The sequence below is a fragment of the Benincasa hispida genome, chromosome 5 (assembly GCF_027475165.1).
Source record: "Benincasa hispida cultivar pf3 chromosome 5, pf3_genome.v1.1, whole genome shotgun sequence".
Lineage (NCBI taxonomy): Eukaryota > Viridiplantae > Streptophyta > Magnoliopsida > Cucurbitales > Cucurbitaceae > Benincasa > Benincasa hispida.
Window position 1 is genome coordinate 37,919,119 of NC_143482.1, and position 11,728 is coordinate 37,930,846.

General features: G+C 38.0%; 1 pseudogene across 1 annotated transcript; it reads left to right on the forward strand.

The window, feature by feature from the left end:
* Nucleotides 1-9,353: 9,353 nt before the first annotated feature.
* Nucleotides 9,354-11,728, forward strand: LOC120078657 (L-type lectin-domain containing receptor kinase IX.1 pseudogene; annotated as a pseudogene). Its single transcript, XR_016529512.1, has one exon. The product of XR_016529512.1 is annotated as an L-type lectin-domain containing receptor kinase IX.1 pseudogene (transcript).

Here is an 11,728-nt window from a genome sequence, read left to right on the forward strand (position 1 = left end):
CTTTCTCTGTTGATTCAAGTTTCTTGTTTATCGTATTATAGTTTATATACAGTATTAGTTGAGAAGTTACATATTTTTCACTAAATTATAAAAAATATCATTATACTCTTTTGTTTTTTTAAGGAAAAAAAAAAAAAGAAAACCCTAAACTTTCAAAAGTTTAATCATGAAAATCGTTAGTTTTTTTTTTTTAAAGAATGAATACCCATCAAATTTCACAAATTTATTAATGCCCTTAAGCTATAAAAAAAAAAATACCCTTATCATTAGCCTATGGATGAAAACCGTTAGCATACCTTATTTCAAAAATACTATTCAACTTTCAGAAGTTGCGTTAACATTCTAAATTTTCAAAAGAAAAAAAATTAAAAAATGCTCTCATTAGTGTATAGACATAACCAAATTTAACACCTTTTTTACTTTCTATGGAGTATTTTTAGGAGGTTAAAGCATTAAATTTATATATCTATGGCTAATATAAACCTACATAAACAAAAATGCAATCCTTTGAATATAAAAGTGGCCGACACATTGTCTAGGGTAAAAAACAAAGTCCATTTTTAGGATATTTTCTAAATTACTTTAATGAAAATCAATTATGTAAATTGGCAGGACCCAAGTATTAAATCCTGATGGAACGAAGTATAATAATCAAACAAATCAACATCTTCACATAGTTTGTAACCAAATATTAACAAAGATAAAAATGATTTGGTTGGTAAGTGTTTTGAAAATATATATATATATATATATATATATATGAAAAAAAGTAAAGTATGCTGGAAAATAAAGGAAAACATGAAGAGAAATAAACATTGAAAAAAGATAAGAAGAGAAAAGATGGATTCAAACCGTTTCAACCTTCAAGGAAAAATTGTGTCTACCTTGTGCTCGTAACTTATTTTGCTCAACTAAACCCAGATACAATCTTGCATGCAACCCAAATGCACCTGCATCTTGTTTTTTTAAGTTATTGGGATTAAATCGAATGTGATCAAATTGCGTCTATAGTCTACATTAACCGACACTTAACAACATGAATCGAATTCAATACCTATTTAGTTCTTTGAGACATCTTTAGGACAATGAGCAATTAAACACATATTTCTATAACTAATTTCAAACTTAGATAACTTAACATGCAATTTTAATGACTTTTTAGGCATTACCCTATTTCTAAGGGTCAAATGAAATTCTATGTCTAAGTTTTTCTCTTATATTGCTTTTATGACAACCATGTATCATCTAAGTCCTTCAATATTAGATTCAACATGGTATGCTAACCGAAATAGCAAGTTTAGATTAACAACAAATATTAAATCATTAATTTAAAGTGTTGAAGAACAAAGTAAATAGGGCACAAGAAAGGTTTTACTCTCTAGGGCATTCACATCTTTGAATCGCAAAGAATGGATTAGCTCATGATGAAAAATAAAGAACACAATGAAGTAATAATAAAATTCATTTCAATTGAAACTTGGGAGAATACAAGAACTTCTCTAAAGAAAATGAAACTCAAACTGAAAGTAAATAACATAAAAGTAAGACTAAATGATAAGAAAAACTACAAAGTGTAGAAAACAAGAATGGTGTCAAGTCTCTAAAGTTGCTCCTTTGTCTACATTGATTTGATCTATTTCAAGATGGATCGAGGTCTTTACACTTGTTCTTTCTATAGAAGTGTCTCGCTAAGGTACTTTAAACAGTAGAGAGGATCAAGCAACACCCTTTCTCCAAAGTTTCCGAACAAAAGATGAAGTAATGGATTTTCAAGAGTTTCTCCAAAACTCTAAGAATTGGGATGAAAGAGAGAGAAAATGGAAAAGTGGAGAAGTTGGAGGGCGTTGCACGCAATGCCAAAGACAGAATTGACCACCGCAACGCCATGGACAACGCTGCGACAGACATTTGCTGCTCAGAAGATGATTCAAGACCTATATTAAAAATCTGTATTTTTGGAAAACTTTTCCTTTAAGATCTAGGGTTCTTGGGGCATCCAAAGCACGAAATGTCGGAGCCTTAAGATGACTTTTGCTGCAAAAAAGAGTTGAGAGTGTGAGAAAAATTTTCCGGAGACTTGTTCGTGATCCCCAAGTGTAAATCAAGGCTTGATTGATGGCGCGCAACATTGGAAGTCACTTCGACAATAGTTCTTCCCCGTTCTTTTCATTTTCTTTACTGTTTACATTTGCCAAATTGTATAAAAGTATGTATTTGACAATAATAAGTGGCTAGACTCTTTTGTTTTAAGATGTGGATGAATTTATTTATAGATTTGAGTTAATGTATAGTAATTTTATGGATATTGTAGAATTGGATATTTTTCAATATTATTGTGCTTATCTTTGTGTTGGTGTTAGGCCTCCGATTGTACTGCAGTATCAAAGAATGAAGAATAAAGGTAATATGGGAAAAGTAGAAGTTGCGGCGGTTAAAGAGGTTGGGGACCACAGTTAAGTGACTTTCAATTCGGTTGGGAGAAGTTCTCATTTAAAAGAAGAGGGAAGCGGAAAGAGGAGGCATTAAAGAACTGAATATCTTGGGTGAGGGAAGTGAGCTCTCATGTGTGGGTGGGGAGTTCGGGTTAGATTGATCGTGTAAAGGCAGCGAAGGAGTATTACTCATCGTTTACTTCATCTACTAGGCGATCGTGTAAAAGAGTCCCAGCAATCGTGTAGTAAGTGTAGTAAGTGTAAACGATCGTGTAGAAGATAGTGTGATCGTGTAAAAGATAGCGCGATCGTGTAGAAGATAGAGCGATCGTGTAGTTGTTGTTTGTCTGTTATCGTTTAGCAAAGTATATGTAAATCGTTTAGCTGATTTGATATTCGATCATGCAATCATACTTTATCAATAAATACATTTTAAACGATCAGTTTCCTATCAAATTGGTATCAGAGCAACAACCTGGGCAGGCATGGTTCAGAAACGATTTGAGGAAAAGTTGGAGTTACTAGACTAAGAGATCTCTAAACTCAGAGTCGAAATGCAGAAATTACCAACCATAAAGGAGAACTTAGCGTCGCTAGCGAAGAGCATTGAATGATTGGAATTGCAAATAGAGAAACATAAAAAAAAAAAATGCTCATTTCATATGTTGTGATATGGCGAAGGGAAAAACGAAAGTGGTGGAAGAGACGGAAGGATCGAACAACAATAATGTGTGCGGAATGAATAGTTCAGTTAAAGCAAGGGGTGAAGAAGTGACTTGCAATCGAAGTAAATTCAAGAAAGTTAAGATGTCGTTGTTTAGCGGAAGTGATCCAGATGCATGGTTGTTCAAAGCAGATCGCTACTTTCAGAATCATAAACTGACAGAATTCGAGAAGATGACGGTGGCGGTTGTGAGTTTCGACGGCGCTGCGTTAGACTGGTATTGATCTAAGGAATGTAGGGAGCCGTTCAAAGATTGGGAAAATCTGAAGCGAAGAATGTTAGTTCAATTTCAATCTTTAAGAGAGGGATCAATTTGTGGTAGATTTTTGGCTATCAAACAAGAAACCACTATAGAAGCATATCGAAACCTATTTGATAAATTGGTGGCGCCATTACCACACCTACCGAACGAAGTGTTGGAAGAGACATTCATGAACGGTTTAGCACCATGAATAAAAGTTGAAGTCGAATGTTGGGAACCATCGGGGCTAGCACAAATGATGTCGTTAGCACAGCGTGTTGAAGATAGAGAGAATGTGCGGGTTGAAGCGGGTTGGGCGCAAATGTTCGGAGGTAAGATCCAAAACTCGAATTCTTCGAAATTTAATATTGAAAATGTGAGTAAATCGGGAAGTAGTAGTGATACGAAAGAATGAGGGATGTCGGGAGAGACATTTCCGATGAGGACAATTACGTTGCGAGGAGTGTCGACTAACGACAACTGGAGAGAAACTCCAGCAAGGAGGTTAACAAACGTTGAATTCTAAACGAAAAGAGAGAAAGGACTTTGTTTCCGATGCGATGAAAAATATACTGTGGGGTATCGGTGCAAAGGGCGTGAACTTAGCGAACTGAGGCTACTTGTTGTGCATGCGTCCGGTGAAGAGTTGGAATGTCACAAAGAAGACGAAATGAGAGAAGAGATGCTGGAATTGAACCTGCTGACCGTGAATGAAGAAGTCTGGCCGATTGCATAACTCTTTGTGAATTCGGTTGTGGGTTTGACGAATCCTCGAACAATGAAGATTAAAAGGGAGATCAAGGGGGAACCGATGGTGATACTGGTTGACTATGGAGCTACCCACAACTTCATATTAGAGGGAATAGCGAATCGTTTGCAGTTGGAAATCACAAAAACGACGAATTATGGGGTGGTTTTGGGATCGAGAGTTGCGGTACGAGGTAAAGGAGTATGTAAGAATGTAGAAATGATGATAGGAGAATGGAAAGTGGATGATAGCTTCCTGCCATTAGAGCTCGGAAGTGTAGATGTTATTTTGAGGATGTAGTGGCTACACTCTTTGGAAAAAAGAGAGGTCGATTGGCGGAATTTAGCAATGACTTTTGTTCATGAGGGCCGAAAAGTTACCTTATAGGGTGATCCAAGTCTGACGAAAGCAAGAATTAGTCTGAAATGTATGGTGAAGACTTGAGCAGCTGAAGATCAAGGGTTTTTTATTGAATGTAGAATGATGGACGGAGGTGAATCTGTTGCAGAGCAATACGAAAGTGAGGAAATCGACACAATTCTAGAATCTCTATCAACCTTGTTAACTAAGTTTAAGGATGTATTTGAATGGCCAGGTGAATCTATTGTAGATTTTGTGTGGATTACCGTGCTCTCAACACTGCCACCATTCCAGACAAGTTCCCGATTCCAATGGTGGAAGAGCTTTTTGATGAATTGAATGGAGCTTCTTTATTCTCTAAGCTGGACTTGAAGTCGGGCTACCATTAAATCAGGATGAACCCGAGGGATGTGGAGAAGACTACCTTCTGGACACATGAAGGACAATATGAATTCCTGGTAATTCCTTTCGGTTTAACCAATGCACCTTCCACATTTCAGGCACTGATGAATACCATATTCAAGCCTTACTTACGACATTTTGTGTTAGTATTCTTTGATGATATACTAGTGTATAGTAGAAGTCTAGAGGAGCACTTGCAACATCTAGAGGTGGTACTATCAGTGTTAAGAGAGAATGAGTTTTATGCTAATAGAAAGAAATATCAATTTGCAAAGGACAAAGTAGAGTATTTGGGGCATATAATTTCAAAACAAGGAGTGGAGGTAGATCCGGAGAAGGTGCAGGCAGTATTGGAGTGGCCAGTGCCTAAAACAATTAAGGAGGTGGGGGGTTCTTGGGGTTATCTGGATATTACCGGAGATTTGTACAAAATTATGGAAGTATAACGACTTCATTGACACAAATTTTAAAAGGAGTGGCCTTTCAATGGATAGAAGAAGCTCAATACGCCTTTGAAAAACTCAAAACTACTATGATGACATTGCTTGTGTTGGCGTTACCTGATTTTAGTATACCCTTTAAGGTAGAGATAAATGATTCGAGGTATGGCATAGGAGTTGTGCTAGTCCAGCAGAAAAGACCTATTGCTTTTTACAGCCATACTCTATCAATGAGGGATTGTGCAAAACCAGTATATGAGAGGGAGTTGTTAGCTGTTGTCATGGTCATCCAAAGGTGGAGACCTTACTTGTTGAGAAGACGATTCGTCATTAAAACTGATCAGAAAGCATTGAAGTTTTTGCTTGAGCAGAGGACGATACAATCGCAACATCAGAAGTGGGTTGCTAAACTGTTTGGTTATGATTTTGAAGTTGTTTATTGTCCAGGATTGGAGTATAGAGTTGCGGATGCATTGTCCCAAGTGGATATGGAGACTCAGTTGGCTCAGCTGTCGGCTCCTACTATGATTGATATGGCTGTAATTCAGAAGGAAGTAGAGCAGGATGATCGATTACAACAAATCAAGGGCTGTGTACTACGGAAGGAGGATGGAGTACAAGATTTTTCTCTCCATCAAGGCATGCTAAAGTACAAAGGGAGGTTAGTACTTTCAAGTACTTCGTCTTTGATACCTACTATCATGCATACATATCATGACTCTGTTTTTGGCGGTCATTCGGGATTCCTGAGAACATATAAAAGAGTATTAGGGGAATTGTATTGGGAAGGGATGAAGAGAGCTGTTAAGAAATATGTGGAAGAGTGCGTGGTCTACCAGAGGAACAAATCTTTAGCATTGTCTCCAGCAGGGCTGTTAATGTCGCTCCCTATTCCTGATGTTGTATGGGTTGACATATCGATGGATTTTATTGAAGGCCTACCCAAATCCAAAGGGTATGATGTGATCTTAGTAGTAGTGGACAAATTAAGCAAGTATGCTCATTTCTTGGCCTTAAAACATTCTATGAATGCTGGTGTTGTAGCAGATGTATTTTGTAGAGAAATAGTGAAGTTGCACGGGGTGCCGAAGTCTATTGTCTTGGACCGAAACAAGGTGTTTGTGAGCCACTTCTGGCAAGAGTTGTTCAAGTTGCCAGGTACCAAGCTTCATCACAGCACAGCATATCATCCTCAATCGGATGGTCAAACAAAGGTGGTGAATCGCAGCGTAGAAATGTACTTGAGGTGTTTCTATGGGGAGCGTCCAAAAGAGTGGATTAATTGGTTGCATTGGGCGGAATATTGGTATAGTACTACATATAATGCCTCCACTGGTTTTTCTCCTTTTCAAATTGTTTATGGACGTCCTCCTCCATTGTTGATCTATTATGGGGATGATTGCACTTTGAATGCAAAATTGGACCAACAGATGCGAGACAGGGATGCTGCCTTGCGTGTACTTAAGGAGCATTTGAGGGTGGCTCAAGAGAAAATGAAGAAATTTGCAGATAAGAAGAGAAGGGATGTAGAGTTTCAAATCGGAGAGTGGGTATGGTTGAAGAATGAAGAAATTTGCGGATAAGAAAAGAATGGATGTAGAGTTTCAAATCAGAGAGTGGGTATGGTTGAAGTTGTGTCCCTGTTACCAGATCTCAGTGCGACAAAAGCGATATGTCAAATTGTCTCCCAAGTATTATGGTCCATATCAAGTTATTGATAGGATGGGATTGGTAGCTTACAAATTGGAGCTTCCATCAATAGTGTCAATCCATCCAGTATTCCATGTTTCGCAACTTAAAAAGGTGATGGGACAACTAAAAGAGAAGTCATCGATAGATCCTTTAGTCATTGAAAACCATACATGGTTGCTTGAACCAGAGGTTGTATTGGGCTCTCGGCCTCAGTCGACTCATCGGGGCGTGAGGTTCTGGTGAAATGGAAAGGGTTGTTGGAGCACGAGGCGACTTGGGAGGTGTTGGATGATTTTTAGAATCAGTTCCCAGAATTTTACCTTAAGGATAAAGTAAAGGTGGAGGAATGAGGTAATGTTAGGCCTCCGATTATACTGCAGTATCAAAGAAGGAAGAATAAGGGTAATATGAAAAGTAGAAGTTGCGGCGGTTAAAGAGGTTAGGGACCACAGTTAAGTGACTTTCAATTCGGTTAGGAGAAGTTTTCATTTAAAAGAAGAGGAAAGTGGAAAGAGGAGGCATTGAAGAACTGAATATTTTGGGTGAGGAAAGTGAGCTCTCGTATGTGGGTGGAGAATTCGGGTTAGATTGATCGTGTAAAGACAACGGAGGAGTATCACTCATCGTCTACTTCATCTACTAGGCGATCGTGTAGAAGAGTCCCAGTGATTGTGTAGTAAGTGTAAGCGATCGTGTAGTAAGTGTAAACAATCGGGTAGAAGATAGCGTGATCATGTAGAAGATAACGCGATCGTGTAGAAGATGGAGCGATCTGTAGTTGTTGTTTGTTTGTTATCGTTTAGCAAAGTATATGTAAATCATTTAGCTGATTTGATATTCGATTGTGTAATCACACTTTATCAATAAATACATTTTAAACGATCAATTTCCTATCAGTTGGTTGATCATCAATGCATGCTAGGTTGAATGTTCAATTTGATAGATTGCATATTTAACCAGACTTATGGTATTGAATCATTGTTAATCTCTCATGAGAAAAGTTAGGTTAATAATGAAAGTTGTTTCTTCTTATTTTGGTTTCAAGAGATTAGTAATCAATAAAGTTCGCATGAGAAAAGTTTATTATTGAAAGATAATGAACCAGAAAAACGTTCATGATGAAAAAATTCCATAAGAATTTAATAAAAAGGAAGTACAACTCTATTTAATGTGACAACTACAAAAAGACTTACGAGAAGAGAAGCTAGAATCAGAGCTGTTAAACTATAGAACTTGCAAATTAAAAACGAGGAACGTAACTACAATTCAAGTGCTAGAAGTCAAAAGGTAAACAGAATTAAACAGACCTATAGCTGAAATATCTTCACGAATTCAGTAAATAAGTTCTTCATTTATCTTCATAGTCCATAATTCTCCTTCTAATTTTCTTCTTCTCTAATCGATCTTGATTCTAATGCGCTACCATCTTTTTTATTGTATTTTGATATCTCTAATGTTGCTTTATGTATTGTATTTCAATATTGTACTGTATTTTAAACTATTGTCATTAACTTGACATTTTATGCTTCTTGGTAGATTATACTTAGTATCTTTATATCAATCTACATATATCCTAAAGGAAATTGTATCACCAACATATCAATATCCTAATTTTTAGAAATTAACGCATCGTCATATCCTATCGTATTTGTATCCGTATTTATGCTTCATAGCTCCCAGTAAACATGTAAAGGAAATGCATCCTAAGTTTGTTGATTATTAAAGTTTTGCTAGTTGAGGCATTATAACTTTGACCTTCCAAAAGGTTAAAAGTTAAAATCACTACTAAACCAACATGTTGTTGAACTTAATTAAAAAAAATCAAAATTAGTCTAATGACCTCTCTTAAAAGCCATAATTTTGAAACCTCATCCGTTGGAAGTATAATTCTTCAATCATAAAGATGAGAATTCATTTCAAAATATGCAAATGTATTTGAAGTTGATATTTCTACCTCGTTTTGTTGAGAGTAGTCATTCTAGAGAATACTTCTAACTTTATGAGAATTTATTTTCATGTAGACTTTTAGAAATGAGACAACGAATCAATAGAAAATTCCAAAAGGTCATTTTTCAGCTTGGAAAATTGTCAGGCAAATTCAAGAGCTCCAGCCATTTACCCTGCTGTCCTCCAATCCCTTCTTTCCATACAGCTTCCTCATCACTGTTTATTCACATTAGTTCTCTCTCCGAGAGAGAGAGAGAGAGAGAGAGAGAGAGAGAGAGAGAGAGAGAGAGAGAGAGAGAGAGAGAGAGAGAGAGAGAGAGAGGGAGAGAGGAGAGGAGGGAGGGAGGGAGGGAGGGAGGGAGGGAGGGAGGGAGGGAGCCATTTAAAGACTCATTATTTTATAAATTCAAGTCTTCTCCTTCATGGCTGTCTTGCATCTCTTCATCCATGTCTCCAATGGAGGTCTCAGTTCTCACCTCTCCAAACCTTTTCCTCCACATCTTCTGCTACTATAACCTCTTGTGGAGCCTAACCAACCCAGGTCCAGTCTTAGCCACCATTTCTTCTGAGAACTTAACATTCAGCCTAGTTGATTTTGACCCAAATGGTCACGACATTCATTATGAAGGAGATGCATACCCTTCCCACAATGTCATTCAGCTTACCATGAACCAGAGAGACATGCCTCCCAATGGAAGCGTTGGTCGTGCAACATACAAAGATCATCTTCATCTTTGGGAGAGTGGCCAAAGGAATCTTGCAGATTTCACCACCGAGTTCTCCTTCACAATTGACTCACAACACAGTCGCACTTACGGTGACGGCTTTGCCTTCTTCATTGCCCCTGTGGACTCGAGGCTTCTACCTTACTCAGGAGGTGGCAACTTTGGTCTCTTGAGCTCCAACAAGAGTGATCCAGATGTAATCTCAACAACTAACTTTGTTGCTGTCGAGTTTGATACCTACACAAATGCATGGGACCAGTCGGGGAATCACATCGGCATTGATGTCGACTCTGTTAAATCTCTGAGCTCTACTTCATGGTGGTGGAGTGACATAGAAAATGGTGGGAAAGTTAAAGCAGCGATAAGTTACAATTCAAGCTCCCACAATTTGACTGTTTACTTAGTTGATGAAAGAGATTCTGAAGTTTCTCCGACGAACTCTTCTAGCTTCACTTTCAATATTGATTTGAGAGACCATTTACCAGAATGGGTAACAATTGGCTTTTCAGGATCAACCGGATCTTTCTTCGAGATTCAGACAATTAGCTCATGGAGCTTCAGCTCTAGATTACAGGTTGAAGTCAATGTTACCAACTCAACTGAACCAGCTAGCTCTCCTGTTAACTCCAAGAAAGGAATCAATATGAAATGGTTCGGGATAATCTTCGCAATGGCACTTTCACTCTTGCTAATTTTGGGGTTTGCTTGGTTTTGGATATGGATGAAGAGAACTAGCAGAAGAAAAAGTGTGAGAAGGAACCAAGAGGAAGATTTCGAGAACGAAACAGGGCCAAGGAAGATTTCATATAAAGACCTATTAGCAGCGACCAACAAGTTTAGTGATGAAAATGTGTTGGGACAAGGAGGATTTGGCAAAGTATACAGAGGGTTTCTAGACGACAAGGAACTTGATGTAGCAGTGAAAAGAATCACCCCAAACAACCTCCATCAAGGGTCAAAAGAGTTTGCATCAGAAGTGAAAACAATCAGCAAATTAAGACACAAGAACTTAGTAGAGCTAATTGGGTGGTGCTGCAACAAACACCAAGAATATCTCATAGTCTACAAATTCATGCCTAACAAAAGCTTAGATTTCCACCTCTTCCAGCAAAACAACCTCCTAACATGGGATCACAGATACAAAATCACAACAGGTTTAGCCTCAGCACTACACTATCTACAAGAAGAACAAGATCCATACATACTACACAGAGACATAAAATCAAGCAACATCCTATTAGACGGCGAATTCAACGCCAAACTCGGCGATTTCGGGCTCGCTAAACTCGTCGATGATGGAAAACAATCAATAACCACCATACTACGAGGAACAGAAGGCTACGTCGCACCAGAGTACCTGGACAGCAGCGTGGCAAGTAAAGAATCCGACATCTACAGCTTCGGCATCGTGTGTTTGGAAATCGCCTGCGGAAAACAAGCCCTAGGTGAAGCCAGAGAAGACGGAAAGAAATGTTTGATAAAACTGGTTGAATGGGTTTGGGATCATTACCAAAGAAGAAGTGTACTTGAAGCCGCCGACCCGAAATTGCGCCAATATTTCAAGAAAGAAGAGATGAAACAACTGTTGATCGTCGGACTTGCCTGTGCTCAGCCGGATTTCTGTCTGCGGCCTTCCATCAAACAGGTAATCGACATGCTTAACTTCAAATCGCCATTGCCGAATCTGCCATTGGAATATCCAGGATTATCTAGATCTGCAGTGTTTTTGAGTGCGGAAATGGAATCTTTACAACCATCGTCGTGTTTACAGAGCGGAAATCTTCATGGCAAAAGTATTTCTTCTAAGAATTCCACTGCTTCTTCTACTTTTTCGAATTTGGGTTAAATTCAATCGCCTCAACAACTGTGAAATCTTCTTCCTTTGTTCTTATTTCTTGTTTCGGGGTTCATTTTCTTAGAACGATTTTTTGTGTTCGTGAACTTTCTGATTCGGTAACTTTTAACTAGATTTTGAAATGTAACAATTTAAATTATTTGGAAATTCGTGACCATTTAA